Consider the following 17,246-nt stretch of genomic DNA (forward strand, 5'->3'; position numbering starts at 1 on the left):
AAAAAAAAAAAAAAAGAAGGCATTCTTGTGCCCACTTGATCTTCCTCTCTTTACTTAATGTATCCTGAAGACACAGACAGGCTGAAGAAGTAATGATCAGAAGCCAAGGCAACAGTATGACAGGATTGGCAGTTCTGTGGCACGGGACGACAATTGAAGGGTTAATTTAGTCTTTCTGCAAAATAAACCATGTTGCCAAGTGTTTTGCTGTGCTCACACAAAATAAATGCATTATACTGTAGTTGCTGACATGTCACGTGCATCTTTTTATGCCAGCGACATGGCCTTAAAGATGGCTTCATCTTGCCTAATGAAAAGAATCAAAAAATACTTCAAAAGACCCACTTAGATCCACATAAAATACCCATTCTCTTATGCAGTTCTCCACCAGTGACTGTTAAGTGTGTTATCTCCTCAGTAAAGCTGCGGTAAGCTTATGCATTTTAAATAAACAATTCTTGCTTGAACTTGCAAACTGCATCCTGCCATGCAATGTCGTTTGTGTGTACACAGCATTCTGCTTCTAGCTACTTACCAGTCCATTTCATGACACTTTTAACTGCGGCGCTCGGGTTCCCTGATACAGATCAGACCTTGAAGAAGAGCGAGTCACTTCAGGGTTTTAGTCCATGAGCACCAGTCTGTTTAAGAGAGCAGTGCAATTGGGGGGAAATTAGGACAAAGGCCGGGACAGGTAGTGCTTTGGGGGTAGGTAAGCTAGAGTTGTTTGAAATTAGAAAGGCAAAAAGGCAGAATGAGGAAGTGTCCACATTAAAATATACTGAGAAGAGGCTAGATGGGGTATTGGAGGTGTTGGACAGTGGGAGGATTGGACCAAAGTAATCCCATGCCTGATCTCTCCCTGGTCGGAGAATAGACCCCAAACAACAGAGAGGTGTCTCTCCCCTTAGAGGGAGAAAGGGGTTCAGTTTTAGTCAACAAACATTTATTGAGCGCCTTCTACTTATGAAGCGCTGGATGAGGTCCTGTGGGGAAAATAGGTCTGTGAGCTGGAGATGATGCAGGGGCAGTGGGGGCTCAAAGAAGGAAAAGCCGGAAACCCAAAAAGTGGTTTCACAGAGCCAGGGGGGCTTAGGAGGATAAGAAGGATTTTGATTTGTGGACAATGGGGACTTTCCAGACTGAGAGAATGGTATCCACAGAGGAATGGTCATGGGAGAGGCGGGAGACTTTGCAGAGATTTCCCATCTGGTCTGGCTGGAGTGTGGCTATAGGAGACAAGGCTGAAACTGCAGTGTGGGACTGGCAGGAAGGAGGGAACCTACCCACGGGGGAGCATTGACTTTTCTGAGCAACTGAATGATGTCATTGAAGTTAGCTTTTCATCAGCCCTACCTGGATCTTCTATCCCAGATAGATTAGGAAGTGGGAGAGGAGGTCGGAGACAAGGAGACTGGCGTGGAGTTTCTGTCTCTGGTCCAGATGGGAGGTAAGGGGGCTGTGATAAAGGAGGTGGCAGTGGGAATGGAAAACAGGGATGCGGGATGGATGGTTTGGAAAGACATGAAGAGGGAGTTCTGGGGACTGGCTACTTAGGAATTCACTGAGGGCAATAAGATATTTACCAATAATAGCTTACATTGTGGAGCCTTCGCTCTGTGTCAGGCCCCGTGTGCTAAAGGGTTTGCATGCCTTTTCTCATATGAGGCTCACAGAAATTTCCAGGTAGGTGCTGCCATGGGGGAGAGGAAGGAATCAAAGATAACCAGCAGAATTTTAGCCTCCAGAGACTTGTAGACTAATGGTTTCGCTGGTACAACTAGGGAAGTCAGGGCACTTCACTCTGTGGGTCTCTTGAGTCTGGTGTGTTTGGCAGCCAACCGGGGAAGGAAGGTATCCTGCCAGCCGTGGCATGTGCAATCATAGAGGAAATGAAGGACGTTGGAGAAGAGATGATATGAAGAGGTGAAGCATTGGCAAACACGGGAATCTAGAAGAGGCCATGGAGGAAAGGAGCGTGGACCCTCTCTGTGAGACTTTCTGAAACCCAGAGCTGTGTGAAGAGGGAGAAGAGCTAGGGAGCAGGTGACGTGAAGGGAATTCAGGCTGCAGTGCATTGTGTGAGGCGGAGAGTGTCCGAGACCAGCTTAAACTCTTAGTTACTCTGCGTACACCGGCAGGAAGTTCCAATGGACCCCATGGAAGAAGGAAATCGGGGGGGAGGAAAATGGGATGGGAAAGGTGGGCTCCTCCATAGGGCTGTCAGTCCAGAAAAGGGCATTTAACAGGGCGAGGAGGACGGGCCACAGATGAGATAGGATGGAATCTCTGGAAGCCACGGGCAGGTGTCCAAAACCACCCCAGAGGGGATTGGACAGGGAAGAAGGGAAGGAAAAAGGTCTTCTGAAAATTTGCCGTGAGGAGCTCATCTGAGTTCTCTCGGTGCTGCTGGAGGCTGGTCTTCTCAGCGAGCCAGCCAAAGGTTGGTCTGGCAAGCATACACAGCCCCACTCCCCTCCTTCTTTCTCCCTAAGTGATAATCGGCTCTTTCGGTTGCCAGCCCAACTTATCTCTTTCTTCTCTGAGCTGTGGAAATTCAAGTAATCTTATCGGTTAACCCTGTCCGGTGATTATGGCACCACATTCTTGTGTCCCAACTTTTTAAAAAATCTTTCCCAATGTCCCATCATCCCCCCCGACTTTAGTCCTAGGCAATTCTCCACAGGATAAAACATTCTAAATAATTTACAGTATCATATTCCAAGCACTGAATAGATTTTTCCCCCAAACTGAAAGCTATTATTTAAATAACTGCTGGATGTCAGAATCTCAAACCACATGGGACCGAGAGCCAAGGGTTCAAGATTGTTATGATCTTCCTTTGTGCCCAAGTGCCACAGAGCTCAGATGTCAAGCGTTGAAGAAGGAAAACACTTTCTTTTCCTTTTATAGCATAAACACAGTTAGATGTGCATTTGGTGATAGATACCTTATTGCAAACCCAATTTTTTTTAAAAAATGTTACTATTATAGGTTGAATTGTGTTCTCGTACTCCCCCCCAAAAAATAGATGGACGTCCTAACCCCAGCTTCTCAGAATGTGACCTTATTTGGAAGTAGGGTCTATAAAGAGGGAATCAAGTTAAAATAAGGTCATTAGGGTGGTCTCTAACCCAATGTGACTGGTGTCCTTATAAAGAGACAGACACCCAAAAAAAGAAGACTGTTTGAAAACACAATGGGAGAAGAGGCCATGTGACTAAATCGATGCTTCTAGAAGCCCAGGAAGGCCAACAATTGCCAGCATACACCAGAAGCTAGATGAGACAAGAGAGGGTTTTACCCCAGAGCTGTCAGAGAGAGCCTGGCTCTTGCCTCCACCTTGATCTCAGACTTCTAGCTTCCAGAACCTTGAAACAATACATTTCTGTTGTTTTAAGCCACCCAGTTTTTGGTACTTTGTTACAACAGCCCTAGGAAAATAATACGGTTACTAAAACGAAAATGTGCCACTGAGTGATATACACTATTGCTTCTAGATGGAAGATAAAGATTTTTCAGAAATCAGTTCCAAAGAGCATGACATACAGGAGACATGTTAATTAATGTCCACTAAGAATATAAGGGCAGTTTTCTATAATAAGGTCAGCATGTCCCTTTGTTCAACCTGCCCTAGGAAGACAATGGTCATTCTTTCATTGTTAGCTCCCTCTTTCTCTGGTTTCAGGGCTCATGGTTAGAATTCCTGGTTCCTTACCTGTGCTGGCATTTGCATGGTCGAGAAACTCTTTACCTCCACACCCAGACAGTATGAATTAAGATGTACCTCAAAGCCCATCAAAGGATTGTTCTGGGTTCACATACATTCCAGAGTTGTCGTTAATGGACAGGAGAGATCATCCAGGTCTAATCCTTCAGGGACAAATGGAGGTGCTGAGGTCCTCAATGACTGACATGACTTGCCCGGGGTCTTCTGAGCCATTTCATAACCTTGTTCTTCTGAGCTTTCAAGGTTGTTTGGTTTTAATGTGGACTCACTGTGAGTTAAGGGTGTGAAAATGAGAACTATTTGAGGAATTAATTCATGACTCCCACTGCTTGGCTTTCTGACTGAGCCGGAGCTAGGCTTGGAAAGAAGCAGAATATTTGACTTTAGGAAGAGTCACAAAGGAAAAACAAACCCATTTGAAAGATCTGCTTCATTACCCTAAAGAAAACCTCTTAATGGTACAGCCAGTTCGGAAAACGGTTTTCCTAAATGGTTTCCTAAAAAATTAACCAAAACTTTGTCTTATGGCCCAGCAATTCCCCTCCTAGACATCTACCTAAGAGAAATGAAACTAGGTACACCAAAAACGGGCACACAAATGTTCGCACAGCATATTCCTAAGAGCTAAAGAATACAAACAGCCCAAATGTCCATCCACTGGTGAATGAATAAGTACATGGTCTGTCCATACAGTGAAATACTATTCAGTTATAAAACAATAAAACCCTGATACCCGTGACAACACGGATGAACCTCAAGAAGGTTAAGCTACCTGAGAGAAGCCAGGCACAGAAGATTACTTAATGTGTGATTCCATTTATTTATTTATTTATTTATTTATTTTTTAAAGATTTTATTTATTTATTTAATTGACAGAGAGAGCGAGACAGCGAGAGAGGGACCACAAGCAGGGGGAGTAGGAGAGAGAGAAGCAGGCTTCCCGCCGAGCAGGGAGCCCGAGGCGGGGCTCCATCCCAGGACCCTGGGATCATCACCTGAGCCGAAGGCAGTTGCTGAACCAACTGAGACACCCACGCACCCACGTGTGATTCCATTTATAGGAAATATCCAGGAGAAATAACTTGATAGAGACAGAAAGTTGATGAGCGGCTGCCTGGGGCGGGGAGTGGGAATGGGGTCTGGGAGCGGAAACTAAGTGTCAGTAGGCATGGGGGATCTTACTCTGATGATGAAAGTGTTCTAACAACTGGATTGTGAATTGTGATTGCACAACTTGAAAAACTGACTAAAATTGTTGAATTGTACACTTAAAAGGGTCGAACTTGATGGGATGTAAATTATACCTCAATGAAGTTGTTTATGAAAAGAGAAAGAACAGAATATGATGCGACCTTAAAAACGATGGAAACGGACCCCTGCTACACCACGGATGAACCTTGAGGACGTTACGCCAAGTGGGATAAGCCAGTCACAAAGGGAAAATTGCTGTATGATTCCATTTTATGTGAGGTCCCTAGAGTAGTCAAGTTCGTGGAGAGAGCAGACAGAATGGTGGTTGCTGGGGATGGGGGGAGCGTGGGGGGAGCGTGAGTGGGGAATTACTGTTTAATGGGTGCAGTTTCTTTTGTGAAGACGGAAAAGTTCTGGAGACAGATGGTGATGATAGTTAGGCAGCAATTTCAATGTGCTTAATGCCATAGGACTCTACATTTTAAAAAGTAAAACTGGCATATTTTATGTTGTGTATATTTCATATAATTGAGAGAGACATTGAGAGAAACACCTCTATTTCTGTAAGTGAACTGCCTATGTCTGAAAGATGAAACAGGTCTGAGAAGTCTCGTGTTTTCTTTTTCTTTCTTTCTTTTTTTTTTTTTTTTAGTAGGCTCCCACACCCAGCGTGGAGCCCAACACGGGGCTCAAACTCACAACCCCGAGATCAAGACCTGAACTGAGATCAAGAGTCAGATGCCCAACTGACTGAGTCACCCAGGTGCCCCAAATCTCATGTTATCTCCAAGTCAGTGAGCCTTAGTCATTCAAAAGACCATCAGTTTTTAAACTCCTGTAGGAAACACCTTGATCCATAATTCTATAAGGTCACAGAAACTCCAGGCCTATTTGCCGCCTGATAAATCATGGATGAGAAAACATCACATGCTTCACCGTCAACCATCCCACTGCTGAACGTTTGTCTCCCCTTGTCTCCCCTTGTCTCCCCCAAGGCAGCTTCGGTTTTGCATTTTGCTAGGTCTGTAGGCTTCTGAATGTCTTGACCTCTGCGTTGTTTTGTTGACTTCTACCGGAAGGCTTCTTTGTAACATTACCTCCGAGACCTAGCCATCATTTGCCAAAACCCAGCCATGTGAATGTCATTATATGGACTGTATCTAAGGGGTTTTTACTTACAAAGGCAAGCCAATGTTCTGAATCAAGTTTTCCCAAGGAATGTTCAATGGTAGAAGAAAAGACACCTTCCTGTTTTATTTATCTAAAAAAGAACACATCTTTTGCCATCTGCTGTAAAGTTTTTTTTTTAAATTTTTTATTGTTATGTTAATCACCATACATTACATCATCGGTTTGTGATGTAGTGTTCCATGATTCATTGTTTGCGCATAACACCCAGTGCTCCATGCAGAACGTGCCCTCCTTAATACCCATCACCGGGCTAACCCTCCCCCCAGCCCCCTCCCCTCTAGAACCCTCAGTTTGTTTCTCATTGTCCGTTGTCTCTCATGGTTCGTCTCCCCCTCCGATTTCCCCGCCTTCATTTTATAAGCCTGTTGAAATGCAAACTGTTTGCTTATTCACCCTTAAAGTGAGGTGATCTTTTCTCTTTCCCTTCTTTTCTCCTTATGGTTCCCATAGGAAATATACCACAAAAGGATTGAAAGACAATCTTCTGGACACTTAGAGCATTTTACTAATAACTAGCTTTGGCCCTTTCTAGGAGTAAAATCCCGTTTTGGTACAGCACAAGTGACTCTGGGGACATCTTACTTCTCTCCATGGTCCACCACATGGCGAAACCAAAAACACTTTTACCCGCTTCCTCCTTTTCATGTTTCTGAGAGCGTGAACTGAGTGAAGGGACAGATGGTACCTGGTTTCTGTGCTGGGTGGGGTAGGGTGACATGGGGGAAGCAAATAAACCTTCCTTTCTAGGACCTGTAGATTCATGCCACCTTCCTTCCATTTCAGGCCCACACTATGTACTTGACATAGATTGTCTAGAACCTATCTGTCCACCCCCAGAGCCTTCTCCAAACACTGGCCCTTACTAGCAAATTATTTCTCCCCAAGTCAGAATGTCCTAGAATTAGCATTCTCATGTGGGGAGGACTTGCATGGCCAGACAGTCAATAACCAAGTATAGAAGACTGGAGGGGGAAAAAAGTGGTTTCTTTATTTGTTTAAACTCCCAGACAGCATTGCCCACAATATTCCCCTTGCTGTACTTTGTGTGGCGTCAGGCCGATCTGCTTGTGGATTTACATCCCTAACTGGTTCTGACCTATCGAGAGGGTGGCTGAGAGGCTCCGGGAGGGATGCTTGGTGGAATGTGCAGTGGTCACAGAAGGTAGCAGAGCCACCAATCTTTGTCAGTGACCAATGAATGGGGGGAGGGGGCCACCATATCTAGAAAGGGGGAGGGGAGCAAAACCTTCAACTAATTTACTGGAAAGCCCCACGCTTTGTTAAGGAGGCTTTAGGATAATAGCTCTTTTGACTGTCTGTTCAGTATTTTTTCCCCTTTTAGAAGTGGCAGTGGTGGCTGGCAGGGAGAGACATGTAAAGAGAGGGGCAGGAAAGGGGTCAAAAGACACGTGATGGGGCTGATTAACAAGTAGGCTTTTTAAGCAGTGGCCAGGGGACACCTGCAGCTCTTCCAGACTTGCTGTTTGAATGAGAAAACAGCTTCCAAAAAGATGTAGCACGAGGGCATAAAAGGGAAAAAGAAAAATGTGCATTTGTGAGATGAGGGAATTGTAGAGTTTTTACCTCTGATTCTTCTCAAAAGAAACCTTTTATTATCTAATATTCTCATCCGTAGGTCAAGGCTCACAAGATGGGGACTCATCACCAGGGCACGTTTCTGGTGTTTTGCTCCAAAAGGAATTTGCTTTCAAACAGACATGTATTCACTAATCTCTTTTCTTGAAAGAAAATAAAAGAAAAAGAAAACCACAAACACACAATCTCTTCCAACTCAGCTGACTGAGTCCTAGTGGGGCTGACCGCAGCATTCACTTGCATGATCCCACAGAGCCAGTGTCCAGAAAGAAAATAAATGTGACTTTTCAAATCTGGGCATAGTGTTGCTTTGTTTGTAATTCAATGAAAGAACAGGCATTACAATGTTATTGTATGACAGAGGAGATAATACAGAGATCCACATCTTTTGGGCTGTAATACAGCCAAACCTCTGCTTGACCAATTGGCATCGGTACCTTGAGAAAGCCAGAAGGGGACAGTTCCTGATCTCCAAGGGGTTATCCTGAGTGTGGTGGCAGGTGGGGGTGGGAGCAAAAGCACAAAACCCCCATACCTTCCATAGTTAACCAGCTTCGCCCAGATCTATACCAGGTGGTTATGTCTCATATTAACTGATATTTCCTACAGTTAATAGAGCCTCCCTTGATAAATATCAATTGTGTGATCACATACATTAGATACCTATCTATCTATCTATCTGTCTGTCTATCTATCTATTGTCTATCTATCTCTCCCTATTGAGATGCTACCTTGCCAGAGAAGGTCAGCCACTTAAATTTGGTTTCAGCCAGACCTGGAAGGAATTAAATTATCATAAGCATGATCATCGCCACCTTTGGAAAGCCTTTGCTGACTCCGGAAGCAGGACTGGATGTTCCCTCTTGGTGCTTTCCCTAGCTTCAATTTCCTTGTCTGTAAAACACAGTAAGTGGTACCTTCCTCAAGAGGCTGTTTGGAGAATTAAGCAAGCTATGTCAGATGCCTAGCTCAGAACCCGGTGTCTTAGTACACTTGGGCTGGTATAACAAAGTGCCATAGACTACGAACCTTTATTTCTCACAGTTCTGGAGGCTGGGAAGTCTAAGATCAAGACGGCTTCCATGTCTGGTGAGAGCCCCCTTCCTGATTCACAGAAGGCTGTCTTTTTGCTGTGTCCTCATATGGTGGAAGGAGTGAGGAAATCCTCTGGGGTCTACTTATAAGGACAACACTCCCATTCAGGAGGGTTCCACTCTCATGGCCTAATCACCTCCCAAAGACCCCACCTCCTAATACCATCCCCTTGCAGGTTAGGTTTCAATATATGAATTTTGGAGTGAACCAAACAATTAATCTACAGGACCTGGAATATACTACACTCCATAAATGATGGGTGTTGTTAGAGCCTGTATCAGAAAGTTAAATCCATTCATTCACTCATTCAGAACATTCTTATTGAGGACACCCCCTGTGCCAGGCTCTAAGCAAGGCCCTGATGATACAGTGATGAGCTAAACAGAGAGGTTTCCTCACTTTCTGAATTGGACAGTATAGTGGGGAGTGGGGGGCATGGGGGTATGGGCAATTACACGACCAAACAGGACCATGCGTTCTTTTTAATTATAGTCCCTTCTTTACAATTTTTCTTATTGTAGTATAATTACCAGATAATAATTATATTAGTTTCAGGTGTAAGGATCGTGCGTTTTTGATGGCAGATTGTGACCGGTGTTGGAAGGAACAATACTCTGTAAGGTCACAGAGCAGGGGAACTCCACTGCCCAGGGAGTTAACGGGGTCTTCCCTATGATTGATATTGTGGCTGAGGTTGCAAGGGTGAAGCGGGACACGGAAGCAGGATGTGGGTAAGGGTATCTGTTCTGTTGTGGTTTAATGTCATACTCTTGCAGGATCAGGGTATTTATTGGTATGGATTTGGAAGAACTAAGTTCCAGCCCTTTTTCTGGCGTGTGAGCTGTTCCCTCCGGCATCACGGGGAATGCAGACAAAGCAAAGGACGGAGGTTAAGGGGTCTGCAGGAAAGACACCTGGAGGAGGGTTATGGAGGCAAGGAGCAAAGCACCAGTAGGATCCTGGGGTAAACTCACAGAGCACTGGGCTGAGAGTCAGGAGAGCTGAATCCTGTTCCTGGCTCGGAGTTCTAGTTTACAGATGAGAAAACTGGGATTCAAAAAGAATGTGTGGGCACCCAGGATATACACCTAGCAGGTGGTGGAACGCTTAGACTACAATTCAGGCCTTTTTATTCCAGGTCTTTCCTTAATAAAGCTCAATATTATGAGAGAACCCCATGGTGTTTCCTTAACAGCGTAACAGAAAAGAAGAAGGAGGTGGAGGAGGAAGGGTAAGGTAAGGTAAGCAAGGAGAGGCAAGGGGGAAAAAATGAAAGGCAGAGAGAAAGAAAGGATAAAAGAAGAGAAAGGAAAAAAATCTTAAATTTTATTCATGACTTTTCCACTTTGGAATATGTCCAACTTAATCATTTATAGAACCATTAAAATCCACATCAGAGCGATCACCAATTGGGGGTTTTGTCTCCATCTCATCCTAAGGGCAATCACTAGGAAAGAAACGGACTCCTCCACCGTATTATCATAATGGTTATTCCAGCCAATGCTTGGGTATCTGTGCCAAATGCAGGGCAAGCCGTGGAGACATGAACCCCGCAGAGAGTTCAAAACCGTTCTGAGTCATTAGCTCCAATAAACTCGCAGCTCCCAGAGCAGCCAAGCTGGAGGTCTCTGCTGAACCTCATTCCCTTAACCTCTTCCCTGCTCTTGTTCTGAGCCTAGAGGTTAAGAACCTGAAGACAATACACACGGCAAAGAAACGGTTTCCTTTGCCCTCAGGGTAGACAGCAAGTTCAATCACCAAGTTGACATTAGCTTCTGGAGTCTAGGCAATTCCTTACCCTTCCATTGCTTGCAACAAAGCTTCTTTTGGCTGCTGCAAGTGTAGAGCAAATACGCTTCTCCCAAAGGCCTTTTTGGCATTTCCTATTCCCTTAGCCACAGTGACTGAAGACGCTGTTCTTCGTGCCAGTGTCTGCTTCAGCCGCCCTCCCCTGCCAGGCACACTGTTTTCCTGTTTACACTTTTGTGAAAAATGTAAATGCGTTGTCCTTTAAACATAATATCAAAGCCTCCAAGGTGTTTATTTTGTTTCTCTATTAGAAGAAAAGAAGTGTGATAAAAATTGTGCTTTGTGGTTCTCATGGCATTTAAATATTTCAAAAATAAAATATTAGTAAGAGACGTGTATCTCCCGCTCACACCCCCCCCACACACAAAACCACAAAAAAACCAAAACACCTTAATTTTATAAAACGAATGTTTAAAAAAGTAGAATCTGGGGTGCTCGGTGGCTTGGTCGGTAGTGGATAGGACTCTTGATCTCAGGGTTATGAGTTCGAGCCCCATATTGGGTGTAGGGATTAAATAAATAAATAAATAAACTTTAAAAAATTAAAAAGCAGAATTTGCTTTTTGTGTGTGTGTGTGGAGTAGGGACTCAGGAGTGACTTTGGAACTTGTTATTAGTATTATGTAGCAACAGCTCCTGGGCTCTCTGTGGTGTAGAAGGAGAAAGTAACTACAATTGAGATACTCTAAGGTGACGCTCCATACAAAAATAAATCATCTATGAAAACAGCATGTTTAATAGTACACTTATTTTTAACCAATGTTACAGTAAAGCAGAAAGATCTTCTCAACATTTATCCCAAATTCCACCATCCAAGACTTTTCAAAAGGAGTATCTAGAAATGTACAGACCAGAAAGTGCAGTGGCTTCCCAAGACCACGAAGAAAGAATATAAGGCCAGTTCTTGTTATTTCAAAGAAAACTGGACCCTTTGTAAGCAGCAAATGACCCTATCTGGGGGATGGGGCCGTTAGAAAACATTTGTGTTCAAAAATGTCATCTGTGTGTCATGAGATCCCCAGTCAAAGATCTAAGTCAAGACTGGCTGCATTGGGTTTTATCATTAGAGAGTAATCTCATGGACTTCAGAAAAGAAAAAATATTGTTGCCCTTTGTGATGCTAATACCAGATCAGGATACTGACACATCCCTAGTTTCTCTTAACAACCTATCAACTGTGTATAAACTGCGAGGTCGTGTTTACACTTTTGAAATATATATATATTATATATGTATTATATTATATATATATATTTAGTCTGTATCTTTTAAGGTTAACAAGTTCTATAAGGTTTCCAACTACTTTGCAAAGTAATACTTATTGTACTTCCTCCAAATGTTGTCAGTTTCTACCTCCAAAGGGTAATTCGACTCCCCCTTTGGGCTCCAGGGAAGCACCCCACTGATTCCCTCAAATCTCTCTGGGTCTTCCCCTCAGCTTCCGTACCTAGTTCACCATCGACGTGCCTCCTTAAATCTGTCCTCAGTGATAGATGCATTCACCCTACTGATGAGCTTTTCCTTCTGTATTTTTTATTTTAATCAGTTCTACCTATAAAGCTCTTTTCTCACCCTGCCGGCCCATCTAAATTCCATTCATCTTGCAAAGTTCATCTTGGGTCATTGCCCTCCACACCTCCACCATGTCCTTTGGCTCTCAGCACAATCTACTGTGACCTCCAATACCATTTACGTTGGTCCCCTTTCATCACTTCCATGCCTCCTTCTATTGTTCTTAACCACTTTACAAGGTTCTTTCTTGCCGTTGCCTTGGCCGGCACAGCCTAAAGGTCAGAAACCTTGATTTACACTCATTTCACATCCCTCTTCACCTGTAAGAGTGAGCCTGGCATAGAAGAAGAGCCATATGTGTGTCTAAGAGTCTTTGATGGTTTCCCTGCCAATCTTTGTCAAGAAAATATTTAGTCCAAGTCTGTCCTCTTTCCAAGTTTGTTCTCCACCAGGATCGTTCTCTTGCTGTCTATGCAAACAGAATACCTGAGAGAAAGGCAGAAGCTCATTATTTCTATATAAAGAAGCCGAAGAGGAATTCAGTGGATTATCGTGCTGGTAGATGAAGACCATGCAGTCTATAGAGCATCTACAGACTTCATGGAGGCATTTGACGAAGAATTCCATGATATCTTTGTGTGAAAGAGGGAAAAATAAATTGTGTTGAATCCAAGTCATTTCTGGATCCTGAAGCAGTTATCACTCATTCTAAGTTAATCCACTGGTCTTCTGGATTTTATATAGTGTATCAGTTTCATAGGCTTGTCCTGCCTCATACAGCAGGGCCGACATTCAGGGTGCTGAGAAGAGCCTGGGTTCTCTCCCTTGGTCAAGTCCACGACACCTGGTTCTCATCACCACTTTTCTGAGCCAGGGGCCCCACCTTTTCCTTGTGCAGTCTCTCACATTACAGGCTCAGTGTTAAGCCAGCCACAAAGTGATGGGCTGCCAAAAAGTCAAGACAATCTTAGCCCCATTGCAATGGTGGGCGATGGGGTACTGGGCAGAGCTAAGGCCTAGCAGAGCCAAGAGTCTGAACACTGTTGATAAGAAACAGTAGGAGTCTGGAAGCTGTATCCCCCAGAAAAGAGAATTTGATGCAAAGATGGAGCAGCAGGATTATATTTCATCTATACATGATAGAAGGTAATATGGAAGTGGGCCTTTGTTTATATGAAAGCTAGGACTAGTGAGGGTAAATCATAGGGAGGCTCCATAAGTTTACGGACACTGACAGCAAGCTCCCCACATGGATAGGATGTAAGGACTTGAGTTCAGATAAGTAATCAAGATATTATGGAAGAGATTCCTGCATTGTATGGAACTAAAATGTAGGTGTTCCCTAATGCTATATACAAATTACTCTAACTCCAAACTTCTTTGAGTCTATTATGGTTTTCAGTTCACTTATGTCTTTCATGGGATATAGCACCTATAAACAAACAAGATTGCAACTTCAGATGTACAGATGAATCAAGATTTCATGCAAGGGCCGGATTTGGAAAGGGGGGTGTATGGGAAGGTTTGTCCAGTATCAGTCATGATATCTTCCTTGGAGTAGGTCTTTCTTGAGAACATGGTGGTTATGCAGAAGGCAATACTAATTCTGTTCCCTCCTTCACATCCAATATACCACTCAATACATTCACCAGATTTTAGGCATCCTAAAACCTCTAAAAGTTTGAAAAACACAGATCAGTTGCTTTAAATGTGTCCTGCCTTCTTTCCATGTCAATTTGCCATGGGTAGGAGTAGCAAATAATTAAACTTTGGGGGGATTATTCTTTGGAGAAAAAGTATCATTTGTTGAGTTATTTTCATACATACTATCACATTCATTCTCTAAAATAATTCTATAAGATAAGCATCATCATTCCGATTTTACAGTTGACAGCGTTGGGGAAAGCAAGCAATTGACACAAGTTCACACAACCATTAAGTTGTGGAGCTTGTATTTGAATCTCAGCCAGCCCCAGTCATATTTCCTGCATATTTTTGAAAGATAGAAGGCAATGTTTAGAGATGCCCATTCCTTCTGAAAGGAATGGCTTGGCTTTACAAGGATACAGCAGTCTTTGCTGGGGGGGGGGGCGGTGGCAGGGATCTCTGGCTTTGGCACTGCTGTGGGCTTGACTATCATCTCTATCCTCTAAATAGCTGAGGGCCCTTCCGCAAGTTCATTAATTTCTCTAGGTCTCCGTATCCTTGTTTGAAAAATGGGCGTGCTCACAGGGCTGTTTTTAATAGTCAATGAAATAATACACGGAAAGCACCGAGCACAGTGTGAACACAGAAAGTAAGTTCCAGACACTGTGAAGAATATATATTCTTTTCACCTTCTATCTCTCTACTTGGAAGGGAGCGGGCAGGGGTCAAAAGACATCAGTGAAGAACTAGGTTATAGGGAAACACCATAGCAGAGAGAGACAGGACAGGTAGGTTGTTCCTTAGAAGTTAGACTTACTGATAACTGTAGCGCTCTTATTGGCTCTAATGGATTCCCTCTGTAAAAAGTAATCTTCTGTCGATGGTTCTGAGAGAGTCTTCCCAACTCTCCCTCAGTGCCGGCCACCGTGCATCACCGCCTGACTTGCCCAGGTGAATGGTCTCACCTGGGGGAAGAAAAGAGCACACAGCTTAGAAAGGCAGCGATCTTATGCACCAAGAGCCGTGGTGATCTTGTATTGTTCCGAGGACCTCAGAGCAAGGTGCCGACTGCAATCCCAACGCACGGCAGCAGGAACAAAGGACTTAGACACATTCCCCCCGTGGGAAGACCCCATTTTGCGGAGAAGGAAACAGAAACAAAACCCCAGCAAATGAGGGCTATGCTTGGCACCAGGAGAGGAAATCTTTAAATTATATTTCAGAGGTTGCTCAGTGGCTGGAGCCACTGCTCAATCAGTGGGAGGTGTTCCATTCCACCTCTAAAGACCTAGCCGCTCCTGTCTTTCCTCCAACTCCCCCTTCCCGCCCCTGTCAAGCCTCTGATTTTACTTCCCCTCACTGTCTGACAGCGACTGGGATTTAATCATACTGTTTCTGCTAACAGTGCCCACCTTTTCATCCAATCGCAACTTTGGCTGGCACTTAAAGTGACATGTCCCTGTCCCTGAAGCCCCTTTGCTAACTTAGCTGGCACCCCACCCACCCCGCTTTTGTAGCCCTTCAAGGCAAATGAAAAACAGGTCTTTTTTTTTTTTTTTTTTTTTTTTTTTTGCCTCCCTGCTATACCTTCCTGAGCTGCAGTCCAGACACAGAAAGGGGGAAACCAAACTCACTGGGCTGGTGTCCTTTTAGTGCCCTTATGAAGCCGGAGTGGGAAGGAGGCTCATCTTCCGGGGGGGATCATGCCTACAGTCTCTTCATGCACCGAGAATGTTAACACCGACTTGATGTTTTCCACCTTCAAAGAGATAGTGAGAGTGTTTGATAAATAAATCAATGCACTGGCGAATCTTGGCGGAAGCATTTAGAACTGGGTGGAGAATAGGGTTGGCCCTCACTGCTCCCTTCCTCCTCCTTCTTCCTCCCCCCTCCCCCCACTCCAGGTCTGGGAGAGCACGAGGGGTTAGCAATTGCCATTCTTTCACAATTTGCTGGGAATCCTTGTCTTTGGCTCTCTCCAGATGTTTGCATCATCTTGCATCTTTTTCTTCGACATCACATTTATTGAGGCATAATTTATATATAGTAAATTCATGCTTTTGAGGCGTTGCAGTTCCACAAATGTTGACAAACATACACAGTCCTGTGACCACCGCTACAATCAAGATACGGAATGGTTTCATCACCCCAAAAAGGTCATTCATGCCCCTTTGGGGTCAGCCCATTCCTACCATTTCTGGCTCCTGGCAGTCACTCATCTGATTTCTGTCCCTAGAGTTTTGCCTTTTCCAGAATATCATATTGGGAAAATCATACCTTATGTAGTACTTTGTACCTGGCTCCTTTCACTTAGTATAAGGCTTTTGAGATTTATCCATGTTGCCCCATGTAGTAACGATTTGTTCTTTTTTCACTTCTCAGCAGTATTCCATTACATAGATATACTACAATTTGTTTATCCATTCGCTCGTGGATGGATATTTGATTTATTTGCGTGTTTTCATGGTTTTGAATAAAAATTGATTTCAAAAGGGTTTTTCTTTTTGCAAGTTAAGTCAGTATTGTTTATTAGTAACTTACCATAACTTACTCATATAGCAATTAGCAAGTGTCCTTTTAGTCTGATTTGATATTGAGAAATCATCTTTTGCCTTTTCAGCAGAAGCATGCGATCTGAAATATGATCAGAACCACCGCAGGCTGGCCATGGGAACCTGCCCCAGACGTTCCAATAGGCAGCCCTCTCTCTGTACTTGTCACTCCAGGCCCACGACTCTCCACGGGGAGAGCAGAACATGGCTTCTTCTCTATATCTGAATAGGCAAATGTACTGCTGGCCAAAGGGACTGAGAAGGTGGTGGCTGCAGTTGCCACAGATGCCCTAGTCCCTTTTGCAATGAAGCTATGGTGTGAATAATCATATGTGAACAGGTTTGCAACTTCACCCAGAGAAAACTAGGGACTCAACTTTAATTCTTCAAACTCTGCTACATATTAGAAAGTGTAAACCTGAGAAGCAGGGAGAAAAGCACCCATAAAGACATCAAAGTACCAAGATATGTTAAGTGCTGAATTATTATGTAGTGTATGCACTTAAAATGGAATTTGTCTTTTAGATACATTTGCCTCAAGCATCATAGTGTTGCAACATGCTGTGGTATCAGGTTGCAAAACTATCCCTGTTGAAACTTCTGTCTCTCTCCAACCTCCTTTAAAACCCAGAGGAAGGGGGGCAGGGAAGCAAAGAAAAGGGGGTAGGGAGTGGAGAAGGAAGTAGAATACTTGAGTAATTATATAGCACTTTTTATCTTAGAATCTCAAAAATTCTTTTTAGAATCAACTCACTTGCTGTGTTACCTGATTGCCAGGACATGGAGAGCTAGGGAGGAACTAGAGTGGATTTTTGTGGAGAACCACAACATGGTGGTTAGTTTTATGTGTCAGCTTGGCTGGGCCATGGGTTGCCCAGATATTTGGTCAAACATTATTCTGGATGTTTCTGTGAACATATTTT

At 43.8% G+C, this 17,246-nt stretch overlaps 1 long non-coding RNA gene across 1 annotated transcript; it reads right to left on the bottom strand.

The window, feature by feature from the left end:
* Positions 1-10,109: 10,109 nt before the first annotated feature.
* On the bottom strand, positions 10,110-15,581 carry LOC112834522 (uncharacterized). Its single transcript, XR_003210936.2, has 3 exons — positions 15,406-15,581; positions 14,589-14,736; positions 10,110-10,856 (listed from the first exon to the last, which is right to left on the bottom strand). It is a non-coding gene; the product is annotated as an uncharacterized lncRNA (long non-coding RNA).
* Between the last annotated feature and the right edge of the window lie 1,665 nt (positions 15,582-17,246).

This window comes from Callorhinus ursinus, unplaced genomic scaffold (assembly GCF_003265705.2).
Source record: "Callorhinus ursinus isolate GAN/ISIS: 27379988/994484 unplaced genomic scaffold, GSC_fseal_2.0 scaffold17, whole genome shotgun sequence".
Lineage (NCBI taxonomy): Eukaryota > Metazoa > Chordata > Mammalia > Carnivora > Otariidae > Callorhinus > Callorhinus ursinus.